The 12,852-nt window shown below is 45.6% G+C and overlaps 1 pseudogene; it reads right to left on the bottom strand.

Moving 5' to 3' along the window:
- Window positions 1-5,252: 5,252 nt before the first annotated feature.
- On the bottom strand, window positions 5,253-10,109 carry LOC119291810 (annotated as a pseudogene).
- Between the last annotated feature and the right edge of the window lie 2,743 nt (window positions 10,110-12,852).

The following is a 12,852-nucleotide window of genomic DNA, read 5'->3' as shown; positions in this document are numbered from 1 at the left end:
TCTGCCGGTCGATGCTGCGGCGGCCATTGCCGGCAGCAAAGGACACCGTTCTTGTGCATCTCAGTCGACAGATGATGTGGTCATGTGACCTTTGATTTCTTGTTCGGTTAAGATTTGCCCAAAGGGAGTGTCCCGGGCCCTTTTGTTCAAACGATGCATTCCTTTCCGGTAAAACCCAGCATATACTGGTACGTGCAAAAGGGAAAAAAAATGGAGGCTGTTTTGTTTCCACACACCGGGCGGTTTGGCGTGACATATTTAACCATGGTTTACACATTTAATGCCGCCTATTTAATCACGTTAAATTTTGAATTTGATATACTTTAGAAGAATGAAATGACCACAATCCATGTAGTGTTCGTAATGATGGCCTTGGGTTCGGTTTCTACATCCGCAAAAAAAATAAAAATCATCTGAGGTTTTTTTTTGACGGGTAAAACACATTTGCTGCGGGGGGAAGGTGGGCTCGGGAACATGTTTCCCATGAGCTCAACTACACCGCTTCTTGGTAGATCGAAATAGTTAACCTAAAGCAAGGCAGAGAAGGCAACGACTTCGCTTCTCATGCAGTCATGCTTGTAACGTGGGAAATATGAACGGCGGTAATGCTCGAGTCTTTCGGAAGAGGGATTATCCTTCACAACATCAAAACGGAGGCAAGTTTGTGATTTACCACCGAGGCAAAACATACAGGGGCTCTAATTGGACAAAGCAGTTGTATTTTGGCCTGGGCCTTTGCTTATGCATTTCACTCCTTAATTAATGAGAAAGCAAAGTTTTTCCCTTGCTTCAATTTTTTTTGTGGGAACCAATGCTATGTTTAAAGTAACAGAAAGCCTTCTCCCTCTTCATGTACTACTGAAGTAAAGTAAAGTGCACATTTTAGCCTATTCGTGCATGCAAATTAAAAATAGGTAGCAAAGAAATTTCTACACAACCACATCGACTAACATAAGAGGACCGCACTACCAAAATCTGCAAGCGTAATGGACCATCAATCTCCTGAGGCTAATTTTTGTAAAATGTGGGAGGCGCTACTAAATGGTGAGAAGCCAAAAGTTATGAAGACCGCTTGCCCATGCAAAACATGTGATAATGACGTAAGTGTTCACTAATTTTTTTACAACACCATAGGATTTATTAACTTAACTTGCAAACAATGTCAAATCATTCATGTGAACTGGTAGATGACCTCCTCCCCTTTGTTACTTATGACACATCGTCCGAAATCGAATTAAGCATAAGATAGCTACCACCCAGTGTCAAGATTACCTGTCCTCACGCCAAATAAGCCATCCATAATTGCAAACCTCACATTATTTCAAAGTAATATACATTCAGGTGGGGAGCGTACCCTCCCCCAGTGTTTGCTTAAACAAGAATCGCGATAAAGCTATAAGCTCATCGATGAGCGGTCCGGCCATGGAATAGCATTTGAGGCAAGGTTAGGTCATGAAAGCGAGACATCCCGAGCCCACCCCTCGCGTCCCCTCGCGTCGCCTCCCGCGGGCGACCCGAGGGGAAACCCTAGCCGCCGCTCCTCGCACTCTCCTCCGCCCCTCTCCCTCCTCGCCGCCGTCCGCAACGCCGCCGGGCGAAGCCTGGCCGGCTGGGCGGCGGCGGGGCTTCTTACATCCATCTTGTTCTGGCTCGCGCGGGATAGTGGGGACGAGAGGAGCGCCGGGCTAACGTGGGGTTCGGCGGCGCGGCGGCGGGTCTCCCGCCGACGTCGTGAGCGGCTCGGTGGGGGCGGCCTGCAAGTTTGGTGGCTGCGTTCGAACTGCCCGGTGGTCGCGGGTGCCGCCGGATCTGGATCGGATCCATCTGGATCTTGGCTTCGGACTCGGTCGGCCGCCGCGGGGTGATGTTGGTCGTCACGTGTCTGGAGGTCTACAACGGGTTCTTCTGGATCCTCCTTTCCGGTGGGTCGAGCTCCATGGATCTTCCATCTTCGCAGGTTTTGGATCGTGGCTTGTCGCCGGATCCGGAGCAGGCGGAGGATTGGTGGCATAGGATGGGGACCGGAGGAAACTTTGGTCGGCTAGGCCGGCCCGGCATCGGCGACGTCACTCAACGCCGTTATCCTCCGTGGAGGCGAAGCCGAGGTCTCTCCTACCCACCTCCGAACCCATCCCGGACGAAAGTCCAAAATTCATTCTGGATTGGGCGGCGGCGGCGTCCTACGCGTCGTATCCTCCATGGAGGCGCCGTCTTGGGAGGACCAGCTGTTCGGGGGAGAGATGATGTGGATGATGGGCTCCGAGTATCTCCAGCAGTGGCGACGGTGTGGAGGTTGCCGGTGTGGTGCGGCGTTCTATCTTCCGCGTTGATGTCGATGTTTTGGCGGATGGTGCGGCTGCATATTGATGGTGGATGCGGCTGGATGGACGAGTGCAGGATGGTGGAGCTGTCTGGTGCCATGGTGGCATCGACGGCAGCGAGACCGGGCAAGGTTGATGCTGCAGTATAGCTCTGAAGATGGATTGGTGGCAGGTGGCTGCGGCGGCCTCATACCCGGCAGGCGTCCTGGTTGAGGAGCACGCCGGACTGGTGGGTGCCCATACCCGACAGACGTCCTGGTTGGGGCCTCAGGTCTTAGATGTTAGGTTTGGCTGCGAGGTCTGTTGGGTAGTAGACCTAGACTATCTGCGCCCCTTCATCAACTGGATAGGTGTAGCGACAGATGTTGCTTAGACGGTGGCTTTAGTCTTACTGTTGTACAACTTCGTAAGGTCTTGTGTCAATAATTAATAAAATGGCCGTATGCATCGTCGAGATACAGAGGCCGGAGGTCTTCCTCCATTTCAAAAAAAAAAAAGGTCATGAAAGCGACGTGCATGCGCAACTTCACTTAAGGGCGAACACAAGGAAGACAGGGGTCATATATCCTAGGTAATCATTCTCGAAAACAATATATCTTGGGTAATCAAGCACCGTAAAGGAGCATGTCACGGTCCACTAATGCCTCTTCTTGGCGGTGGTGTCTATTCAGCTAGATTATCTTCCCAACGATTACCTTTGGCCAGAAGCTGCTGCATGCAAAAGTCGGTGAAGTATTTATATCCGTGTTATGCACTTCTTATGAAGTATCCGCCTCTCAACGATCCACACGCATCTTGTTGCTTGAAGAAAGGTTTATGCATGATCTTATTTTTTTCCTTTTCAAAAAAATGATCTCATTTTCTTTGTTATCCAATCCAATCTGCAGTCTGCTTACATGGGAAACGAAAAGTTGATGATAAAGCGAAAGATATAGATCTTGGAAAAGAGGAACGCAAGAGGAACAAAGAGAGAGAAAGATCAGAATTATTTGTGGACCAAAGGAGGACACAGCTCTGTGTGATAGCACTAGTTGCAAGTGAAATGTTCGATCCTGCGGAATACTTTCACATGTTGGCATGCATCCTCATGCATGCTACTTGCTCTGCCAAGGACTCTCGTCCTCATGTTCCATGCAGAACAGCTTGGGACCAAAACTATCTACCTAGATAGCTAGGCCCTTGATTTGCTTGTGTGGGGGTCAGTTTGCTCCATAATTTTAGTTGTGCGTGGTGGATGCCGTGGGTGTCCGTCATGGGATCAGAAGCTCAGATCAGCGAGAGGTCATCGTCTGCAACTGCAACGGTTGACCTCTGCAGAGATGTGTGCATCATTCCTGCCGGCATAGCGTAGCTCTGGGATCTCGTCAGCATGCTCGATCGATTTGGCAAAGCTGGGCAGAATCTGCCCGCTCCTCATCTTGTCCAACGTTTTATCTAAAGACAGGAGGATAACTGCAAGATTCCATTGAAGAAGAACGGCCAAGTACATAGAAGGTCAGAGACCAAATACAAAGGAAACTAGAAAATAGAGCACGAGCTGAGCTTTGCTCACAGCGTCCTCAACTACCCAAGGCTATCCTATCCTATGTACCCACCTGCAGATCATAGATGGCAGTTGGCATGTCACAGTTAGGCTACATAAGCTCGCTTTCAACTTGTCAAGATCTCCCCAGCTAATAATGCAGACGTCTTGACCTGATTTGGTGCCTGTCTAGCTAAGTACGTAGCTAGGAATCTTGTCTTCTGCAGGTTGCATGTCACAGATACATCCATCACATCTTCAATTGTCTCTGTGTCAGAAGCTCGCGATCGATACGCAGCTCGATCACACACACACACACACACACACCAGTCAGAGTACTTGCTGTAATCAGAGTACTTTGCGTGCAATCAGATGCAAGTGGAACATGGCTGTTTCCTGTTGGTCAGACTCTGACGGAGCATGCCATGCCAGTATTTTTCCAAACGTGAACATGGAGTGAGTACGATGTGCGCGCGCTTCGTATTTCCCTTAGTGTTCCCGTGAGACCGATTTTGTTTTCCATGGCATTACCTCACAAATCTGAGAGCTGAGACAAGCATTTGGAACAGAGGGAGTACATTGCAGTGGGCACCGTAGTGAACTCTGAACTGAAGAAATAGAGGAGCAGACAGCAGCAGCTGAATGCTAGCTAGCTTCAAAATAGATGTACTGTCGGGAACTAAAATTGGCGTCAAAGTACATTCAACTCCACTCAACAACATCTTCTGCTAACGACCGTCATCCATTGACCCCACATGGCCACATGCATTATCACAAGATACCATGATTACCATCTCTTCTACCTCTGCCCAGCCTGATCAATTTCCAATGGCTTATGAAATTGCTAATGGAGCTCGAGCTCCATGGAGTATATCACACACATATATGTGAGCTATACAAAAGATCACGTATTTCTAGCACATGTACTATTCACTATAGAACTGCATGATTCTTTTTTGCACAGTTCACATCAAAACGTATTTCGTGATGGAAATTTATGCACATGTAATATGATTCTATAAGTAAATGTGTATTTATTCTCAGATTTTTATGAAATTTAAAAAGTTGATTTTTGAATTTTTGAAAATTTCGGGCTCCATGCAGCCCGATAGCAAAATCCACTCTCGGTATTACAGTGAGAAAATTGAACACCCTATTTGCAAAAGGAATTCATCCGATCAGCATATATAGCACCCACAGTCCCACACCGCTTACTACTAATATGGTGCCAGACTGCCAGTCACATAACCTTGAAGCTGACGGTTGCTTGCTATGAACTATTCAGACGTTTATCTGATTGCACAGTTATCTTCATTGTTTGCAGATTAAATCTGAAAGATCTGTGCTGCAAGGTTGATATGAAGTTAAAGCAGAATTGTATGAACCAAGTCTTGTGACCAATTTTGGGCTAATTTTTTCCAACCAGACCAACCCCTTTCCATCAATCTCTAAACGAAAATTACAGTATCTTAAGAGGAAATGGGAAAGACTAGCGAGGAGTTGGTGAACAAGCAGGAAACCCGCTGGAGATGTCCGAATTCGTAACATCTCCTACGGGACAAAAACCTGCTAGTATTGGATAAAAGTTTAAGGTCACTACTTATTACAGGTGAAAACATCAAAACATATCAAATCCCAGGAAATAACCAGCACTACACCCCCGTGAGCAGCAACGGACCACCACCACCCAGCTTCACATGACCATGGCCAGGAGATCTGACTGCGTGCGTCACCACGACCCTTTCAAGGAACAATTGTAACACTTTGAGCGCGATGCCAAATCCAAAATTGCACACCTCGGTGATAGTTGTAGCTCGGAATGAATCGACGGTGCTATGCAACGGGACACTACCACTGAAGGAAAAAAGACAAGATATTTGAAGGATGAGTAATCAACCGGTGACCTAATAAAGCGAAATGGTAGAGAAATAACATTATATACTGTCGTAATCAACTGACTTAGCTGTGTCATGCTTCAACCTAAACTATCAGTGTATGTACTTACATGAACTATAAGTTGATGTATACGGAATGTAAATCAGTATTACTTTGAAAATTTTCAAAGCAAGTAGTAGTTAACCATAAGGTAATTAACTAGAGCTCTTTTTAAAAAAAATTAGAGATCGATCGAATCAAGTAGTAGTTCAAAAAATTCGATGTCCAGTAGTAGATTGAGTTACCTTATTCAACATGGGCTTGTTGGGATTCATGTCGAGAGCTTTACGAAGTGTAGCCTCCGCAGCCTCCATCTCCTCCTTCCGATCCTTAGAAAAACTCAACCTGATAGTTATCTGTTGAAGCGAAGAGAGGTTCTCCAAGCCCAAATCGAAATACCCAAACTGATGCAAGGTATCCGGCGTTCCGAGATGCAGCTCGAGAATCTGGAGCTTCTGCATGGCTCCCAGTGCAAAAACCACCTCCGCGTGTTGAACGTACCTCAACTCTGTTAGACACCTGAACGGATAGCTGGTAGCACCAATGACTGGCCATGCTTGTCTCTGTCGTGGTGTGTGTCTGCACACATCCATGTTGAGATGACGGAGGGATGGTAAGCAACCAAGGACATGAAGGTCCTCCTCGCCCAATGTGTACAACGAGATTACAATGTATGAAAGACAGGAAAGTGAGGACATCCATCTTGGAACCGAAGAAGCCCTGCAATACGGTGCAATGAAGCGACGAAGCTGCTGAGGTCCCGGTAGCAATAAATTTCCACATTCAGGATCCTCGGTGATACGACAACCATTTACTTTTAAGCTTTGGAGATTGATGAGGCTAGATAGACAGTGATGGAAGGGCTCCTCAAACTCTTGTTCCATTCAATGACTTTCATATCAAGGCACCTTAGCTCGGTCAGTCCGGACAGTTCAATCAGGACAGATGGAGACATGACAATCACCGATTTCAACTCTTGTAGAGATTTCAGATTCTTAGAGCCATATGGTACTCTTATCCAACTATTAACACGCAGATACACTAGCTGACACAACTGTTCAAAAGTTGATGGCAACTCCTCTATTTCAGTCTCGCCAAAGTCCAATACCTGCAAAAGTTGAAGATTTGCAATCTCTCTTGGGATCTCGGTGATATAGGTTCCATATAGCCACAAGTACCTCAGGTGAAACATATTGCATATAAGCATAGAGTGGCGATCATCCACCTGCTTACAGTTGGTTAAATCCAATGCACTTAAGAGTGGAAAGCTTGAAAGTGGTGGCAACAAAGAAAATGATTTTTTGAACACTGTAAGTGACCTCACATGGGACATGTTCATTGTAGAGAGCACCTTGGCATCTTCTTGCTTGCTAGTATGGAGGGATAGTCGGCGGATCTTTACTGGCAAAGACTCATACTGATGACCACCTAATGTTGTCATAAAATTCTCTTCTTGTGACAAATAAGTGATGAGATCAAGAACCATGTCGTGTACACGACAATGACTTGCCTTCTTTTTTGAAAAACCAAAACCACAATACAATTCACTATTTACTGTCTGGATCAAGCTTCTGTTAATAAGCTCATCGAAATATTGCTCTCCTACTTCATACAAGCTCTCCCCTTGTTTTGGCTGAATAAAACCTTCACCCACCCACTTCCATATTAAATATTTTCTCTTGAATATGCAATCCTCTGGATACAAACTTAGATATAATAAGCAAATCTTGAGATGAGCAGGCAGATCATAGTAGCTAACATATAATATCCGTCTCATGCCATTCACATCTGGATTATTTTCCAGCCCAGGCCCATTGATTGGTACACTTTGGACCAGTGTGCACTGTCATGTCTCTCTGCCAACAAGCTGGATATCGTAATGATAGCTAATGGCACTCCACCACATTTCATTAAAATTTTCTCTGATACTTCGATCAACTGTTTATGAGGGCATTCATCTTCCTTTCCAAATATTATTTGGTAGAATAATTTTTTTGAGTCCGTGATAGAAAGAGGTTTCATCTCATAAACATCACCATCTTCTTTGGCAACATCTAGAATGCGGGTTGTGGTGATTACTCTACTTCCATACTCATTCTCAATCAAAGCACATCTAATATGTTCCCAGACTGATTTATCCCATATGTCGTCTATAACAATGATGTACCTATGAGGAAATACCAAATGATCATATATATTAGTGGTTGTATTTTTATATGTTCTCATTATTTGAACACCATTGAAATATTTTAAGCAAAACATATTAATACAAAAGGGTGTAATTAGGACTTTGGTGATGGTACCACCTATATGAATCAAAAATTTATTCACGGATGGCTTTCACCATAGAAGAGAAAAATATCAATGTACTATGGACACGGAGTGTATTGTTTTTTGTTCGTGCGGTTTAGAAGTGTCGGGCTAGCAAGGCACGCAATAAGATCCTTGTTCCAAGTGACTAATTTTACCCCGTAATTTTGTTGCTGAAGTGCTATAGATAACCCATTTTAAACTTTAATTTAGTCTTTTACAATCTAAGTAGCTCATTCTCCTACATTTACCTATTGAACCGTTTTTTTTTGCATCTTGACACATCTAAGATCCACTTGGTAAAATTTAACGACACATCATGACATACCAGAATAAAATCAGTGAATTATGTTAAGTGTTGAGAAACAGAAGCACATGTATTCAATTCTAGCCTAGACTTGAGCGAGACTTGTCCCTAAAATTCGAAAATTCATGACAATATTATAAATATGCCTACATTGTTTCAATTTTGAAGATTTCACAATATTTAGGGAATTTAAATTTTCTCTTTCTGAAAGCATTCATTAAATACAATCTAGAAATTCAAACAGTTAGGGTACTTTTATATTATAATTATACAAGAATTAGTGTACAAGGATTACTTGCTTTGGAGTTATGGATATGATATTATATTAAAAAAAGATGATCATAGGGGCAGGAAATGTATGAACTAGAAAAGAATTATCTTAGAAGTGTTTAAAGAACAATATAATACAATTGTTAAATCAATACTAATGGTTTTAGCAAAAATAAGAAGTACGTAGTTATGTAAATTATGTTGTCACAATGTTTGTTACAGTTAGCCTAGCACACACAAAGGTTCAAAATAGACGTTAGTAGGCTCATATCGGTTTGGCCTGAAAGACTAATACGAATAATATTGCGGTCAATGATACAAATGGCCATGATTACATATAGGCCATTAGTCTTAACTACCCGTTCTGCTTATTTGATTTCTTTAACATCTAGCCTTACGAGGAACATGCTCACAATTAGTTGTAAGTAACAGAGGAAATGTTGGTTAGGATACTAGCTTACGTTTTATACACAAACATTAATTTAAGGAGGTAATTAGAACTCACGAAGAACATATAAAAAATCCAAGGAGCATGATAAACACATACCTCTTGTTCCGAAGGTATTCCCTGATTTCAGTGATGAGTTCTGCTTCTCCCCAGTTTGACTCGTTGATATTATGATACCAGTTCTTGTCAAGTTGATGGAGTAAGTTCTTGAAGATCTTCTCAATATTAGGAGTAAAAGACACCGAGACAAAAGCCCCACAATCAAAATCCCCTTTAAGCTTCTGATACGCCGCATTTGCAAGAGTGGTCTTGCCCAATCCTCCGAAACCGACAACAGAGACCATCTTGAGTTGCTTCGCGGATGCCTCATCGCCCTTCCTCAACATCTCCACTAGCTTATTGCTCTTCTCTTCGGTGCCAATGAGCTCAGTAGCCTTTTTGTATAAGGCTAGCTGGCGAAGGCTATCGGTGGTTGTGGCGGGTGGCCTAGCAGGAAGGATGTCAACCTTGTATGTCTCACGCCGTTTGCTGACCTCCTTGACCCGGTTCTTGATGTCCCTGACATCGGTGAGTATCTTGTGGTGGATCTTGGCTTTCGTCAAGAGGTTGAGGCTCCTGTCGATGAAGCCCATGAAGGTGTGCGCCTTGTCTAGCCCATCGGTGCGTATACGCACCATGAACTTGTCGACGCTATCCTCGAGATCGTGCGACAGGTCCCGCACCTCCTTGGCCCAGAGCTTGACCTGGACGTCGGGCGGCTGGTCGATTGGCGCCTGCGAGACCTTGATGAGGGCCGCCTGCATGCTCTCCATCTCGACTTTGAGGAACATGATCTCGCCCCTGGCTGCCCGGTGGAGGCTGTACTCCGCCGAGAGCAGGCTGGCCAGCTTGGGCAGGAGGGTGGGCGTCAGGACGAGCTGCGCCATGCTCGGTCGGCCGCGGTAGGTATCGGTGGGTGGTTGCTGATGTTTGGAGAAGTAGCAATGGAATGGAAGATGTGATGAGCAGCACAACATTGGCCTCACCTTTTATAGAGGGCACGCACATCACGTACGCAAGCTCGTGGTATATGAATAACTGCACCCGTGATCAAGTGGGTATAGCTAATGCCCACTCGCCACCTTGCCCTCGTGGTGGTAGTATCAAGTGGAGTGGGTCGAAACCTGCCCCGATACATCATGTTATTCGGCACCTAAATTGAATAGGCTAGAGTACATCATATTAGTACTAGACCGTACTCGCAACTAGTAGTAACTAAATCAAAACCTCGAGATATGACTCACCGAACCCGACAGATAGATATAGATGATACACGTGACGGCGCATATCTACGACCAGCGAAGGCACGAAACAGCGCAGAAACCACTCACAGCAAGCATGCATCGACGACGACAAGATCAAAGGACCGGCGACGACCCGCGGACTCGAGCATTAATCCGCATAATGTCAGGTGTCGTAACCACTTGTCAATAATAATGCACGAGAGGCAGCCGCCTCGTCCCTCAAAGCTGAATAATAGTACTCGTACGTAGTTGTGTTCCCCGCATCCGGCAAAGCACTTTTGTACCCAGGGCCCTTTTTTTAACGCCGGTGTCAAAAAATCGGCCGAGTCCCGCGCTCATGCCTTGTTTATCGCCGGTTTGGACTAAAATAATAGCCGGCGAATCCGAGCCAAACCCAAGCCTCCGGGGGTCGTCTGGGGGCGCCGGCCGAAGTGAAAGGGCGCGTAGGTCCGCTCTGTCGGCGAGAGAAGGCCCTTTTTCCCGCCGATCCCCCCGCTTTTCCCCCTTCGTTTCCCTCCATTCCCCCCTTCTGCCCCTCTTCTCCCGCCATTCTCCTTCATCTTCCCTCCATCCGGCGGCCATGCCGCTGAAGAAGTACACGGCCCCTCGCGCTACCGATGCCGATGCCACCCAGTCGAAGCAGAGGAAGCCGAGGGCACCGCCGTCCAAACCACCGGGCATGTCGAACGCCGACTGGAAGGCCGAGGTTCAGCGCCGGGAGGCTGTCACCACCGACCAGCGGAACAGGCTCAACGCCAAGAAGGCCCGAGACAGGGCGGCGACGGCGCCGCCGTTTGATGCATTGCCTTGCCTACGCGTCCTTCCTTTTGAACGCCGAACTTTCGTTATTGATTGCCGAACTGTGGCATGGTGATCGCCGAACTGACGCCGGACTTGTGGCGCTGATCGCCGGACTTGTGGTGTTTTTTGGGTAGCGGGAATGACAAGTTTGAATTTATGACGTCTTGGGGGCGGCACCTGGGGTGTGGCTGGGAACTAGATCGCCCCCCAGGGCCAAAAAAGCGCCAGCCGAAGGGCCAAAATAGCGTCGGACGGTGCGTTGGGGGGCCGAACGAGTGGAGATGCTCTAAGACCAATCGAGCTAGATGCCACATCCATTATCTGGTCTGCCTAGGATAGCCCCCTCACGTTGCGAAAGCTCGGCCTTTATTTCGGCACCCGGTCAAACACCTTTTTTATGTATCCAGTGGTTGTTTTATTTATAAAGTGAGATGAAAGCCTATTTCAAGAGATAATTGTGTTCCTCAAAAGCGATGCTCTGGCTTCCCATTTTATCACTATAGGGCTAGGTAGTAAGAGAAAGAAAATAAGACTACCTCTTTACACCAAGATGATGGTTTAGTGCAGGGGATGCTGCTGCTATTTTTCTTAAATGACATTGACTCATAATGTCACCACATAATAAACACACACTTGATCTCTGCATAACTAAAATGCACACAATCATCAGAGACACACACATACACAACAATATGTATGGAGAACTAGTAAAGTCAAAGGAGACACAAAACTATGTTAAGGCATCGGTTGGGGAGGGCCAACCCGTAGATGATCCCGCCGTCCATGTGGAGTAAAAATATTCCTCGCAACTTTCTTCAATCACAAGTTAATCGCCATAAATAGTTGGCGGTGTTTCTATGGAATCATTGGGCCCAAGCCTATGCTTGTCTCCGGCACTAATTTCAATAAAATATGGGGGTGAAAAGCGAAAAGTTATGAAGACCGTTTGCCCATGCAAATCATGTGATAACGAGATAACGACGTAAATGGTTTCTTTACAATACTCCTACTGTAGATTTTCTAACTTAACTTGCAAACATTGTCAAATCATTCGTGATATATGGTCAAATCATTTTAGATGAGAAGGACCCCCTTTGTTACTTATGACACCCAGTCTGAAATCAAATTAAGCATAAGGGCATCTCCAACGCCGACCCTCAAATCGGACATTGTATCTGTCCGTAGACCGGTGGAGAGCCGGCCATCCAACCCTGTACCTCGAATATCCACTTCTGTTAAACCTAATCCATGCTCAGCTAAATAACCTTCCGCCAAATATCTTTGGCCAAACATGTCAAAATAACCATGTGATTATCTTTAAAAATAACAATGATGATTAGTGGCCTTTTGTCTGGGGAAGACTACTAATCCATGTGATAGCATAGCTTCCGTCAAATGCTTCAACATTTGAATTAGCTTCCGTCTAATGAAGCAAGTAGGTTCCGCGAAATGAAGCACAAACTTGTAGCTTGCTTAAGCATTTGAACTAGCGTCCGCCAAATGAAGCAAGTAGCTTCCGCCAAAGGAACTAGTAGCCAGCCTGCTTGCTTTCGCCAAATGAGTATTTCAAGAAAAAAAATGAAGGAAACAAAATTTGTGAAACAAAGTGATTAGTGGCTTATGCCAAACGCCAAGCATATGCTAATCCCTCCATC

Source organism: Triticum dicoccoides, chromosome 4B (genome assembly GCF_002162155.2).
Source record: "Triticum dicoccoides isolate Atlit2015 ecotype Zavitan chromosome 4B, WEW_v2.0, whole genome shotgun sequence".
NCBI classification, from domain to species: Eukaryota; Viridiplantae; Streptophyta; class Magnoliopsida; order Poales; family Poaceae; genus Triticum; species Triticum dicoccoides.
The sequence above is the reverse complement of the archived record's forward strand: the minus strand, read 5'-3'. Positions and strand labels throughout refer to the sequence as shown.